The sequence below is a fragment of the Leuciscus leuciscus genome (assembly GCF_965113295.1).
Source record: "Leuciscus leuciscus genome assembly, chromosome: 11".
NCBI classification, from domain to species: Eukaryota; Metazoa; Chordata; class Actinopteri; order Cypriniformes; family Leuciscidae; genus Leuciscus; species Leuciscus leuciscus.
Genome location: NC_138735.1, coordinates 20911567 through 20927275, shown reverse-complemented (window position 1 = coordinate 20927275; position 15709 = coordinate 20911567). Strand labels below are relative to the sequence as shown.

The following is a 15709-nucleotide window of genomic DNA, read 5'->3' as shown; positions in this document are numbered from 1 at the left end:
TACATTGAAATCAAACCCACTTGCATATTTTTTTTCCAAGAAGAAAAAGCACATTTTATTCATTTCAAGCCCTCCAGTGAAAATATTGCTCTGTTCTGATCACACAAGCAATTAAGGCATTATATTTGCAGCCTTGAGATATCATTGTGAGGATGTGAGAGATATTTCTTAGCAATTTCAGAAAAGCACAGGCTGTGTTCAAGCCTCATTATGCCAACTCCTTTCATAAATCCAGCACATGTTTGGCCTTCACATTCCAGTGGGCTGGTCCCTGTGTAATAAAGCCTTTCATGTTGAATACTCTGATTAGAAATAAAAAAGCTGAATAACAGAAGTGTGCTTTATTAAATAAGCTATTAGGTAGCGCACTGTTAGATGTAGGCCTACCTATTGCCAGACATCTTAAAGAAAGCTGCTATACCGGAGTGACCATTGAAATCATGACACTGTCACTATAAGTTAAAGCAGAGGTTTTCAAAATTTTTGTTAACACCCAAATATGATGATCCCCTTGCAAGGGACCACCTACGTTAACATAAAGGTAGCTATATTGTTAATTATATTGCCATTTTTATATTTTGTATATTCGTTATTAGAGTACTGTTAGATGTATAAACCCAAAGAGAGGTATACAACTATGTTGACAATAGAATAAAATAATTATTGCAATCCTCATCCATCAAAACTACTGATCTATATAAATGTCATTTAAATGTCATCAGTGATGAAAAACATTATTAGCGAGACGCTGGTTTGCTTTATCCAGCCAAAAACGTAAATTATCATCTGGCCAACGGTGGGATGTTTTGGCGTTCCGTTCAGTCTGTAGTTCTCACAGCGTAAGGCGTGAGGGCTCGCGCTCTTCAGAAACAATCACAGAATATGACAGAGCTCATGTTTTAAAGTCAAACTCAGAACACAGCTTTTTACAGAAGATGCCATTGAAAACACGGTAAGTCTATCCCTCACAGCCTCGCTTTCATACATGTCATGTTTTGGACTGATTGTTTGAATGAATTCGCCTACTGGATCATTGGGCTGAAAATTTCCCAGGAGTTTGGCTTTTTATTTTAAAGGGGTCGTCGGATGCCCATTTTCCACAAGTTGGTGTGATTATTTAGGGTCTTCATGTAAAGTTTGTAACATAGGTTAAAATTCCTCAATGGTTGTGTAAAACAACACCCTTTTTACCTCCTCAAAAACAGCTCAGTTCACAGCCATGCCTTGGTGGACAGTATACAAATGGCTGAGGGTGGAAATATGCTAATAAGGGAAACAGGACAGTCCGTCAGTGGTCATGGGTGGAGCATGAGCAATATGACATCATATTGCTCAGAAAATTTAAACAGCTTGATTATTTGAAGATTAAAAAAAAGGAGTGAATGGATTTTTTTTCATTGTATGGTCATTGTGTCCACAACACTGCAAAGACATATTTATGTGCAAGCACCATATAAATGTGAATTTTGCATCGGGTGGCCCCTTTAAAACAAGATTTTATGTAAAATTACAGTTATAAACAGTATTTTATTAACATAAAATTACTGTCAAATTACTGTCAAAAGATGTTTATTTTCCGTTTTATTTATTTTTGGCACCTCTTTTTTTTTTTACAGGATTTTTTATTTTTACAGTGCTTAAAATGATCTGATGAAATGGTTAATTTATTTGCGTTCAATTATTTTAAGGATTTTTAATTAATCGCATACGTTAACATGTTAACGTCGACAGCCCAAATGAATTGATTAAATTAATTTAATTTATGAAATTGTATTAATAATAATAATAATTATAATTATTATTATTATTATTATTGATTTGTTTTAGTAACTGTTATTAAACAATATTCCATTGTATCATCGTCATCAGATCCTTCTTTGAACTTTCCCCTGGAAGCCCCTGGATTAAGAGATTTCTATTATTCCTTCACGGTTTACTAAGTGTCACAAATCGTTTACATTCCATGGCATTTCATATGTTAGTCAGTGCTATTTATATCTTTGTGTAACCCACAGAATGTGAATCATAGCTGCGTTATTCTGCAATGTATCTGGTGACGGCTGACGTGCTCTTAGGCTGTTATGACCTCCATCCGCCCCTGTCCTATCTAAATCCCCAACCACCACCCCTGAATAGATCTCTCAACCACCTCCTGCCCATCCCGCCACTCATTCACATTGAGCAGGGGCCTGTAGGATTACACCCGAGAGCAATCACCATAAACAGCACCATCATTGTAATCACCATCCTCATCACCGCACCCATCAAAATGGTAATGCACTTCAGCGGCGGATCGCTGATTCGGTGTGCTCTTGAGTAAACCCTGTTATGCATTCACGTACAGCACGTCACCCATATAGGGCCCTCAAAAAGACGAGGCTCGGTGGCTTTCTGCGATCCGTATCATGCATGACTTTGTGTCAGGGCTGCCTGTGAGCTTCGCAAGATCTGTATTGAGTTTAGTGAGATGGAGAAGGAGGGCTCATAAATATGTATGTCATGCAAATGACCATCCGTCCTGTTTTCTTTGAAGTGATGTGTGTGATCTCAACAAGAGGCGGCAGTTGTGTGTCCCAATCAAGTTGCCCGTGTTAGGCGATCTTATAAATGAACCCATCTTATTTTGGACGCGAGGGCTCGCTCAAAGAGATTGATTGGGAAGGGGCTGCATCTACCAAATTGAGCCGGTGTAAGTGGATGCGTGGGACAGGTCTCAGTGAATAAGCTGAGATGAAAGGCAAGCTTTTATTTTGATATTAAACGGCACAGCGTGCAGAGTTTCTGTGATCAGTGCCTTTGTTTCACGTGAGACTGCTGTGGATCATATTACTGAGAAGAAACTCAGCAAATTGAATGTGATTTATATGTGACTAATAATAAACACTTGTGACTCAAACATAGTAGAGTCGTGGTATGATTGGCTGTTGAACAGTTGTATGATTGTACGTTGTTAAGTGAAACATGGTATACAACAAGATAAAAAATACATTTGTTTAGGTAATTGATTGTTTTGTGAAAAGGCATTCCAGACTGAATATGAGCCATTTTTAGCCTGGGCTTTCCAATGCTGCCTTGAGTTTTGTTTTATTTTATTATTTTATTTTATTTTATTTTATTTTATTTTATTTTATTTTATTTTATTTTATTTTATTTTATTTTATTTTATTTTATTTTATTTTATTTTATTTTATTTTATTTTATTTTATTTTATTTTATTATTTATTTATTTTTATTTTTGACGATGACGACGTCTATGCGACACACCGAAGCAGTTTGTTTATATCTATGGATCCAACATGGCTTCAGACGCGAAGTTACCTTTCGATGCAGCCTTAGATAGTGTTCTAAGTAGTTTAGAACGCAAGTTTATTTCGTCTTCTTCCTCGTCGAATTTCTGTCGCTCTACATACGTCATCTGGTATAATTGAAACGATTGGCTATGAGGTACGTACTGGCGCATTTGATAGACATTCGTAGCGCCCAATAAACGGCTCTGGGCATTCGTAAACCACGCCTCAAATACGAGAAAATGAACATGTGGTTCCCAGACCACGTCTCAATGAGACGAGGTCTGACGTTAGCCAGGCTTAGCCATTTTAGTGTTGGAAGTCGATTCCAAAAATAATCGATTCCTCAATTCCGAGGCGTTGGATTCCATCCATCGATTCCAGAACCAGGAATCGAAATCAGGAGTCGATTCCAAAAAAATTCGGAATCGAACAGCCTTAATGATTCTTATCGACAGCCACTTTTGAGGATGCTTTTTAAAAAGGACATGGAAATTGAATTTAAAGTTCAGTCAAGAGCACCTCAACATATTCCAATGGAAGTCTTTATTTACTATTATTGCTGTAACCTGTATTATATTACTAACAATTTGGCATTAAAGGTTTCTATTAGATATTAGCAATATTTTAGAATTTAGATTTGGTCTCAATGTCTTTTTGTAAAAGCTTTCTGTACCCAAGTCCTTAGGCATTCAGCACTAATCTAAAAAGATGTTGAATGCCACTGAGGAAACTTTTAGTTTGAAGCTTCAACCATTCTTCTTTTCTTTTTTTGTTTTATTAAATGGTGCATTGTTGATACTCAAGGGTTTATGTTAAAGGGCATCCAGAGTTGGAAACAGCAGAGAGGCAGAAGCCACAGTAAAGCTTGCGTCAGTTAATTCTGAGAGTATTTTCCTCAGATAGATCTAAATGTCATTGACTCTCAGTCTGGAAAATATCCAGCATTCCGCCATGTGATCGTTGAGCAAGAGCTTAACTTTGAGCCAGTCTCCACAAGTTACAGCCATTTTTCGATGCTTTCATATTGTTTTCACAGCACAATAATTACCAGATTATTCTGCCTTATTCTACGTCTGGGCTTTGGCGATGATCTAAATATGTAAATAGATTGAATGGGCAAATAAATAAATAAATAAATAAATAATCATGTTTTTGTTTGAATATATACAGTATATATATAAATATAATATAGTTCTTGAATGAATTAACGAATCTTAAAGGTATAGCGGAGGATCTTTCCAAATTTTAGATAAGACCCGCCCTCTCCACTTTTTGAAAAGTTTGATTGATTCACCAGAATGATTGACAATTAGGAGGACCAGTAGTATAGGTTACCCACCAGGAAGTAAAACATCCTCCGCTATACCTTTAATATATAATCTATATCTATATATATATTATATGTAAAATGAATCAAATTAATTAATATTTTATTCTGTTCATTCATGCATTCATTCAAGCAATCGTATTGCTTCCACAGCACAATAATAATTCTGCATTGATGGAATACAAACTTAGGTCAGAGTATCAGCAACTATCTAAATGTATAAATAGATTGAATGAATGGAAAATAAAGAAATGATAGAATTTTTTTTATAAATGCATAAACATGAATTAATATATTTTTGATACAAAGATCTACAGTATCAATTAAATATTGCAAGAAAAATAATCACAATATTGCATGAATACAGCTGTAATAAAAAATATAGATCGATTATTTAGAGAAAAGACAAGTCAGTTTTGTGTTTGTTTGTTTTCTGAGCTCCTTGTTGCCTTTATTGTAGCATCTGAAGTTTCTACATGACAAATATTTATTTTAACAAGATTTGCATGTTTCACAGTGACCGTTGCAATGCACCCAGAAGTACAACATCTCATAATGTGACTTTTCTGTTTTATATGAACATGGAGAGTGACACGTTGTTTGGTAAACAGTGTTACACACCGACTGCGTCATCCAGGCCTCGCTTGCTTGCACAGGCTGTCACTGCTGCTATATCACACATAACCTCTCCATCCCTCACTGAATATGCTCGCAAAAGAACGAGAGCCGCGCAAATACTGTAATGCAGCATTTGCGTTTGGGCCAGAGAATGAAAAGAGAGCACAAGCAAGAGAGACCGAGCGCTCGTGCAGCGAAGAGAAATGAATATGTCACACATGGAGAAGACACGTGTGCGGTTGGAGGCCTCGGGGGCCTGTCAGTAATGGTTGGCCTCAGGGAAGAACAGCATAATGTTGTCAGTGTTTAGTGGATCACTACAGCGACCAGAGAGCGGGCAGGCTGTTTCCTCTGTGAAAATCACCCCGCACCCTCCCATCTCGACCTGTCTGCCTCGACTGCACAGCCAGTTTGCTGTCCTATTCAGAGCTACAGCCTCCTGTCTGTCTGTTAATCTGGGTTACAGCTCAGCTTTGCGTTGCTCTTGCTCACACAGCGGCTCGGTTCATTGTATGTGTTTGTATTTGTGTGCGGTTTGTTTAGTTTTCTGTTGCTTCGTTTATTCACCCTCCGCTGTCAATGAATCCCTAATGAAGTTTAACAGGCGACAGTTTGCATGAACACTGACCTAGAATCAACTCCATTGAGCGATTGTAATCAACTGTAAATGTGTGTGCATTCACATTGGGATATTGGATACCAGGTAAAGTGGTGTGGGACATCATAAAAATTATGTTTATGGATGTTGGCTTGTTTTGTGTACACTATCATTATTGAACTGATTGTATCTTAATTAGAAATTGACCATGCAGAAAATGTCCTTCATTGACGTGATTCAAGAGCACTTTGCAAAAAAGAGTCTTGCCACTAGGTGGCAGACATATTAAAGTTCAACTTGACACTTGGAAAGTCTAACAAGCTCAATGAGAAATCAAAATGGACACTTTTTATTTTCTGAATGCACACTATTTTCTCATAGAGTGCTTTATTTAAAACAAAATAACAATAATAATAATAATAAAAAGATATCTAGCTCCTCCTCTGAAACAACAATATTTTTAGCTGATGTCATCAAGCCCTTTTATTTTTCAGCTCCTGCTCTGCAACCACCCTGTCACATAGCAGTCTATGAATTAATACGTTTTGATCCATACTGCGTCTTATTTTGTTGAAGGTCCTTTTAATGGCAAAAAAAGAAAGAAAAAAATCCCAAATATGATGATATCCTTGAAGGGACTTTTTTTTTTTTACCATTATTATTAAGTATAATGACTCATTTATAATGTGGGAGGAACATGGAAAATGTGTTAACTGTTTAGCTTTGTTAAAGTTAAAATAAATAATTGAGAATAATTGTATCAATTTAGTGGTTTATCGGTTTTTAAAAATCCATTAAAATGCAATTGAATAGCACTTTTTTTTATAATCAATATTATTCCAAAATCAGCTTCATTAAATGTTTATGTTTTTGAAAGAGGTCCCCTATTCTCATCAGGGCTGCAGTTATTTGATAAAAAAATACAGTAAAAACAGTAATATTGTGATATATCATTACAATTTTAAAAAGCGGTTTTCTTGTTTAATACATGTTAAAATATAATTTATTCCTGTAATCCATAATGTGCTGATTTGGAGCTGAAAAAAACAAACAATAATTCTAAGTGTTGAAAACAGTTGTACTGTAAAAATGTATTGTAGTGATCATTTTTATTTGATTAATAGATTAGAAATGTGTTCTAGCATTATAAATGTCTTTACTGTCCCCATTGACCAATTTAATGTACACTTGCTAATTAAAAGTATTAATTTCTTTAAAAAAGTTACTGAGCCAGAACTTTTAAACAAAGTTGTATGGACATTTCAAGAAATGAAAACTGAAACTAGTCACAGATAAAACTTTTCTTGATCCAATAAATTCCAATTTATAAAATCCAATTTTTTTAAGGTTACACTTTATTTTAAGGTGACTTAGTTACATTGTACTTACTCAAATGAGTACTGAGTAATATTAATAAACTCTACTATAGAGTTTTAGGGTTAGTTACTTGTAATTGTGCATCATTTACTGTTATTACTAGTAAGTGCATGTACTGTAGTAATGTGTAACTGTCACCCTGAAAATAAAGTGTTACCGTTTTTAATGTTAAATGTGTCAATACTAGTAGTTCGTGTCCAAATTATTTGGTAATAACCCTTGGAGTTTTGAGGGAATGTCTTTTGCTTTCTTTTGCTCTTTTATTTAGTTAAATCTGTTCTCAGAGATGTGTTTGACATGGACCTCATGTTACTGACTGTTCACAACATGTTCTTTTTGATGAAGGTGTAACACCGAGGCCTTACTTGAATGAGACTTAGGGGCTGTTTACATGACACCTTTTTCAACGAAAAACTGAAAACTTTGTATGCGTTTTGGCATTAATTTACACAACAACAGTGTTTCGGGGGCCTGAAAACAGGTTTCAAAATGCAAGTTTTTGAAAACGATACTATTATCGTCTCTGTGTAAACTACAAAAATGTGAATTTGTGAAAATGGTGACATCATGCACATTTCTATTATGTGTTCAGTCTATAGGTACGTAGTGTTTCTTTACAAAGAGACCTCACCAACTGGCCTGACATGAATAATGTAGTGTTTTTAATCGTTTTCGCAGATCCTTGTGATTCAACAGGGATCGTTTTGACAATGTTGTTGTCTGTACTCCATTTTTAGTACGTCGTTGTCATGTAAATGTACTTTTAAAGTGAATCTGTTCATCTAAATGCCTTAAGGACACATCAAATTTCAAGAAATCTTGTATTTGAATCTGTGGTATTGGTGTTTGGTAGCTTCTGCAGTGACCAGCTGTATCCACAGTCAGAAAGAGCACACTGACCTTAAGCCTTATTGTAACTGGGCTGAGGTGGGGTGGAGGTACACGACAAACACACAAACATGCATGTACACACTCTTTCACATACAGCAACAGCAGACACTAAGCTTGATGGGGGCAGGGAGAGGTGCTGGGTCCAGGTGTTACTCATCACTGTGTCCTTTTAGCCAATAATGAGATTGCCCTGGTAACGCTGTTTGCCACAGTTCCTCATACATTAATTCAGAAGAAATGCTCACAAATGCAGCATTTCTGGGGGAAATTGTTTGTTTCCTGGTGTTGTTGTTTTCATTTTGTCTGCTTGAGTAGACCTACTTGTCACAAAAAAATTATTTAAAAAAAATCAACCACAAACTTGGGGAGTGGGGCATTTTTTGTGGAAGTAATATTTTGGAAAAAAAGAAACAATGGACATCTAGGGCCCTATTTTAATGATCTGAAACGCAAGTATCAAACGCGAAACGCAAGTAACTTTGTGGGCGGATCTTGGGCGCTGTTGCTATTATACCGGCGGGATAAATGACTCTTGCGCCCGACGCAAATCTAAAATGGGTTAGTCTGAAGTAGCTTCATTATTCATAGGTGTGGTTTGGGCGTAACGTGAAATAAACCAATCATAGCGTCATCTCACATTCCCTTTAAAAGCAGGCGCGCTTGTTCTATGGCGGATGCTATTATAACGGTGGATTTGCCAGGCGCATGCCAGGAGTGGTTCACAGCCGAGGAGACTGACGTTCTCGTCAGGGCCGTAAAAGACAGAGAAGTGACGTATGGGGATGGGAGAAACCCACCCAAATTAGCTTCGGTTAAATATAATCGCGAATAATAATTTGGGTAAATGCGTAAGCTAGATTTATGCCTATTTTTTCACATCTTCATGGACACCACAATGATTTCCCTCGTGTGGAATATTTTCCCTTGTAATTATGTATGGTTTGCACAAATGGCAACTGTGTAGATGAGAGAAGCCAAGTGTATGCGTGTTGTGCACACGCTACATTATGGCCAAGCATGCGCCCTTAAAATAGCATCTGAATAACGCGCCACTGACTTTAGACTAGGTTTTTCTTGGTCTGTGGCGGAATTGTTTTCTGGAACTGCAAAATAGCACCAGGGAACGTTTGCGCCAGAACACGGCTCCTCTTTTTCACTGAACCACCCCCGGGAGCGCAAGTTCATTCCCTAATTTACCGACGTGCGTCTGTGGAGGGAAAAGTCCGCTGTGCGTGGGGTGCAAAATAGGAATGATACATGCGTCGGTGTACAAAGTCAATTGCGCTGGGTGCAAGATAGGGCCCCTATCAGTAACTACATTTACATCTTACAATATCACAACATAAGTTATTGTAATCTGTATTTGTTTGATTAACAAAGAAACAAAACAAAACAGGCCATTTGTTCGTCAGGAGGGGCAAAATATTGGTCACGTATGGTTTTGATTCACTAAAAACATTTAGAATCATGCGTATCATTGCTAAATAGACTCACTAAAAACAACCAATCATCTAAAAGAGTTATTAGTTTGTGAATCACACTCAGTGGTTGCAGTGTATTCGAAATCGCCCCCATAGCCTCATTCACTATTCCCTACATTAGTCCACTGATATAGTCCACTTGAGAGAGTGAATGAAAACTAGTGAGTGAATTCGGACACTGAGTTCACCGGAATGTATCTACATTGGACCAGCGGTTTGGAAAATGTCATGGATTTGATTCCCGATTCATTCAGGAATCGGACTACACTGATCACGCTGTCACCACGTTGTGATTCACTGAAAAGTTAGAACCCACTCATACGATTTCGTAATTCAGGAATTGGTCACATGTTGAAGGTTTCGTGCTGTATTGAGAGTTTGAGACGCTTGCGTCTTAATATGGCAGGTAAGAACAACTGGGTGTTTTACATACGTTTGCAATGAGCTTGTAATTGTACAGACATTTGTAGACATGACAAATGTTCTGTCACTCTGCCCTTGAACATTCGCCCGTATTAATGTTATCAGTAAAGCGCATATTGGAGATGATTGTATGAGACATATGCATTGTTAGCCCTGGGGCCCTTCACCAGGGAATTGGCAGATCTTTCTGCAGTTTAGATTCGAGGTATCAACAGGCCAATCTTGAGTTTCCACAGCTGACAGACTATTTGTGTTAATCCAGAGACAGAGGCTGTCAAACATTAGTGTTGTACATCACGTCCTCTCTGCAACATGGTGAAAATAATAACTGTCGGTTGAGACTCCTGCAGAGTGAAGAAGTTGATTATGCAATCTGCAAATGCAGTATCAACATTGTGTTTGGCTTCATGGTGCAATCTTTTCACTTGCTCATACATTTCACTCAATACATTTTATGAATTTCTCTCATCATCTACAGGGGAATTTTTGATGTTATAAGAGGATAATGCTTCTTTGAGGATGCAATCACTGATTCATCATTCATCTATTTGTTGTATGCATCATCTGTAGACTGACATGCAAAATTCCCTTTTCTTTTTGTGTATTGCAGCATGTGGTGAAAACATCTGATGTGAGCTGTACACTGACAAATATTATCGTGATTTTAACGGCAAAAGACTAAAAATGCTACCGTGAAAAACTGTTACTTGGTTAACAGAAAGTTTCCATACATACGGTGAATAACTGTGTCTGTAATAGATCTAACCTTGCATTTAATGTATTTTTACAGTAAAATAGCATTCAATTTACAGTTTTTGAAAACCCGTAAATTGACATTCCCAGAATTCCCTGCGTGACACTTCACATTTGATGAATTTTCATTGAAATAACTGTTTCTGCACACAATACATTACAAATTGAAAATGGCTTTTTAAATTAGTTTTGCATTTTGGACGAGACAGTTTTAGGATAACAAATTAGTAATCTGGGTTTCTCTTGAAGGCCGTAGTAATTCAACCTTGACTAAATGGGCTGTGATAAGAAATTTTCTATGCATTTTGCTGTTAATTAGTTTAACCGTGGAATGAAAGCATTTGAAGCTTATTACTTCACATCAAATTGTCTTTGCTTCTGTAATGTGGCTTTCATATTTAGCATTTCACATGAACTGTGTTTTTCTGAATTGCAATTATGGGCTTCCAATGGATTTTTATTAGTATTGATATTGATCATTTATTTGTTACATGTAGTGGCAGTGGTGGTTGGTTTTTGGCATTAGTCAAAGGAGAGATTTAAAGTTTTTTTGTTCGTTTTTTTTGCCTGGTGTGAAATATTTTATATATTAAAAAATGTTAAGCAGCACAACTGTTTATATATAACTAATAATACAACAAAGTTTGTTTCTAGAAGAAAATTGTGTCATCGACATCGTCCACCTTAAGTAATACAGATCAATAATATTGTTGAATATTAAATGTCCCCAACTAAACAAGCCAATAGCTAAGGCAACAGTGGCAAGGAACCAAAACTCCATCAGGTGACCACCAGGTTCAGTCGGGGGCCAGTTCTCTTCTGATTATGATTATGATCTCTTATGATTCAGGCAGCATTACAGGTCAGAAGTCAGATTGGATCGGAACATTCAGAATATTATCCAGTTCCATCTGGTTGGAAGTCAGAGTCATCACGCTGGTATGGAGACGACTTTATTGAGGATTAGTGCCGATGGCTGTCGTGTCGATGAGGCCTTCACAGGGCTGATGAGGCTGGCACCTCAGGGATGCGTCGTGGATGGGGCCAGGCGCAGGTCCACCATCTGATCTGGATAAACCTCGGAATAAACAGAAAGACTAACATTAGATGCCATTCTTCTTGTGATGTAACGAGTACATCAGGTATTATAGGAAGTGTCCCTGGTTCCGGCTTACCTAATCTATGCAGCCTATCAATAATAGAAATGTATAATGTTCTATATATTCATATAATGTTCTATATATATATATATATTCCAATTATTTAGTTCAGTTATGTAATCAAGGATAAAAAAAAAAACGTAGGAGGACGTACAAGGATTTCATTCTGTATTCACTCTCTTCTGCCTTTGATATTTGAGGACAGCTGGATATATTTTTTATATCATACTCGCTCTGATTGCCATCTCTGTTTGGGCACGTCTCCTTTCAGCTCCGTCTATGTACTCTTGTAATGTGCAGAGCCTCATCAAAGACTCCCATGAGCAGCTAGTTAGTTCTTCGAGCAAATTCAGGATTCTCTTAATGAACATGCAAGCCCACAAGACGAGAGGTTGTTTTTGTATCTTGTTTGTCTTTTCTGTGCGTCTCACTTTTGATCTCGCCACTAGGCACAACACTTCTATAATACTGACCTAAGTTACTGAAGGAACAAATAAGGCTTTTAATCAGCATCCATACTTCGTAGCGTATTGTAAAGGAAAAAAAAAGGACTAATGGTCTGATTTTTCACCCTAATCATCTTCCATTTCCTATCCTTGTTTGCTTGTACTTAAATGGCCTTGCAGTTGTGTATCCTCTTGCAGAGGTGTATCATATATCAAATTATCTAAACAAACCTACACATGCACATATGTGATTTCGTCTCCTTTAGTTGCCGGGGCCATTCTGTGATTCAGCATTCTGTTTGACCAAGAGGCAAGTTGACAGTCGCCTCTTTAATCTCTCACCTCTAAGCTTTGATAGATGTGCCCATGACTCAGGCTTACATCCCAGTCTGCCTGATAATGAATGTGCTTTCCTTATGCCTGAGGAGCGAGAGCAGATACGGCCCCTTTAGGCTAAATCACAAGTTAGCTTTATCGTCTAAACCTTGAGAAATTTCCCAGCATTCACTGTGATGGGAGTTGGAGATCATCTGTAACATTTTGAATATTTAGGCCTGAATGAACTAGTGTTTGTATTGACTTTCAGCCGTGGTGAATATGAAATATTATTCAAATAGATATTCAAAGTCATATGCATTCAAAATCTGTGACCTTGGATGTTTGTTTTGTGACCTTGCGATCTAGATAGTTGTTTTTTAACTCTCCTGGTAGTTACACTTTAACCACATGTTGTGTTTGCACCATTTTGCAGAGAAACATCTTATTTTCTCTGTATACTTCTTGTTTTATGGTGTGTCCTTTAATCTTTACACCTTTTACCTATTTATTTATTATTCTCAGGTAGGTAAGGAAAGTCAAATCTGGACAAAACTATAAGCATTCAAAAAGTACTTACAATTTGCTCAGCAGACTTCCCTGTGGTCAGTTCTTGCTTAAGGCTCTTAAATTACTACTCTGGTAGACAATAACTTGCCAATAATATAATGTAAGTTTTATTAAAGTTAACAAAAGTTATATAAAAGTACAATAGTAAAGTTACAAAAATAAGTTTCAATCAAGGTACAATCAGCTGGTTTCAGGCGTCGAGGGACACTGCGTTATTCAGTATCCATCCGTTCAGTCTCTCTCTCAGTCTTTTATACGTAGACGGTCAAACGCTGGTGCCAAGCTCTCTTCTGATGTCATCACATGGAGTGCTGCCAAATCCTCCGCCAATGCCTTCAGTTCTTTACGGTGCATTCCTTTCCAGTCTCTTCGAGCCCGTTTTCTCTTCTTTCTTCTCTTGATCGTCTATAACATACACCTTAACTAATACATTTTCCATTTATCATAAAAACTATTTCTAATACATAAGTGCTTTCTACTCTAAATCAGTCAATACATATATTTCATGCAAGTAAGTAGTTTTCTTAATAATAGTGAAATCACACAATACATATTCTGTGCAGCATTAGTAATTGGGTAACATACATATACTTAAGCAAAAGCATTATTACTATTTAGGTTACATCAATATAGAGCAAATCAAGCATTAATCAAGGCAGTTTAATTGCAAAATCATTCTTTAACATGCAAATTATTTGTTGCAGGTTTTAGCATGACACGATGATTAGAGATGCACAGTATAATGGTAAATATCAGCTGATATTACATATTTTCTTTATTTATTTTTATCAGTTAACATTTAATTGTGCATTACTTTGCCATCATTTAACAATTGCTTAGTTAATATTTTAAAAACACTAACAATTGAATAATATTAAATGTAATCGTTATAGCAAATCTCAAAATGAATTTCCATTTGAATGAATGTACATGAAAATGTGGTGATGCCTAAATTCACTTGTAGCCAGTGTTAGTTTTAACTATATATATATATACAGTGTATATATATGTATATATGTATATATATATATATATATATATATATACACACACAGTGTATATATATATATATATATATATATATATATATGTATATATATATATATGTATATATATATATACATATATTTATATATATATATATATATATATATATATATATATATATATATATATAATTTATATGGAATTTATATATATATATATATATATATATATATTGTCAGCCATACATTTTAATATTACTGCATATCATGCACTGATCATGTAGGTATTGACTGGTTGATTTATTGTAATTGCTTATGTTTTTATTAGATGTTATTCATTGTATTATAGTCAATCAAATTGCTTGCTTATGGTTGTCTCTGAACATTAATGGGATAGAATGAAGTAGTTTAACATTCTCTATGGCACCGCCAGAGATCATAAATTCTCTGAGCTCTTGTGCTGAGTCAGAAACACTATAGACTTGTTCACACTGACCCGTTTCAGTCATGAAGTCGTCACACAGGACCCCCACACCAGTGGAACTCGGGATGGCAAATTAACACTACAGCAAATCCAGAATACACAACACATGCAAAGTGCACCATTTTGAAATGACAGCTTCATCACATTATTCATAATCTCACTTGCTGCTTTTCACTATGAAATTGAACCATGTGGGAAAACTCCCTGACAGCAGCATTTGTCTAGACAGTGTTTGTAAATAGCGGGGTTGGAAATAAGGGCAACATTTTTGGGGGAATGGAACTGTCTGGTTTGATTTGTGCAGGCGAGGGGGGCCTCAGCAGGACCAGTCCACAATTGGATGTTTTAGTCAGTTATTTTCAGACCGATAGAAAGAAACATTCTGTCTCAGAAAGTGTTTGGTCTTCTTTCTTCTGAGGCTGACAGTCATGGAGTTGACTGCTTGAAGTTGCTCTTCTGTTTTTAAGAAGTTTGAAGTCTGTTTGTTTTTCCAATACTAGAAAAGTAGATCACCCTAATTATTTTGTAAATGATGATGCAAGAATTATAAATAAAGTGAATGACATTGTCAATAAATGTAATGAGTATTATGTAAATATTGGATATAAGTTAGCAAAAGAGATTGTGGAGCAGCAAACTGGGGACAGGGTAGATGAAGTGAATATTTCCAGTAATAAACATTCAATATTTATTAGGGGAGCTGATGAGATGGAAATACTTGACATTGTTAATAACTGTTAGAATAAAAATTCTACTGATTGTAATGATATCGACAGTCATTATTAAAAAAATATTATAGAATATATAGTAAAACCATTTTCACATATTTAGCAAAAGTTATTCCTATTTAAAAAATTGGAGATAGACATATTTTTTCCGATTATAGACCAATTTCTCTGCTTTCCCAAATTTTAGAGAAATTATTTGTGTGCAGGCTTGAACATTTTATTGATAAACCTAAACTATTGAGTGAACATCAGTATAGCTGTA

General features: G+C 36.1%; 1 protein-coding gene and 1 long non-coding RNA gene across 2 annotated transcripts in view; one reads left to right on the top strand and one right to left on the bottom strand.

The window, feature by feature from the left end:
• Positions 1-15709, top strand: part of ctnnd2a (catenin (cadherin-associated protein), delta 2a) — a 287583-nt gene that overhangs the window by 25960 nt on the left and 245914 nt on the right. The window lies entirely within an intron of this gene.
• The window catches only part of LOC309509781, a 667378-nt gene that overhangs the window by 601178 nt on the left and 50491 nt on the right, over positions 1-15709 (bottom strand). The gene's annotated exons all lie outside the window — the stretch shown is intronic.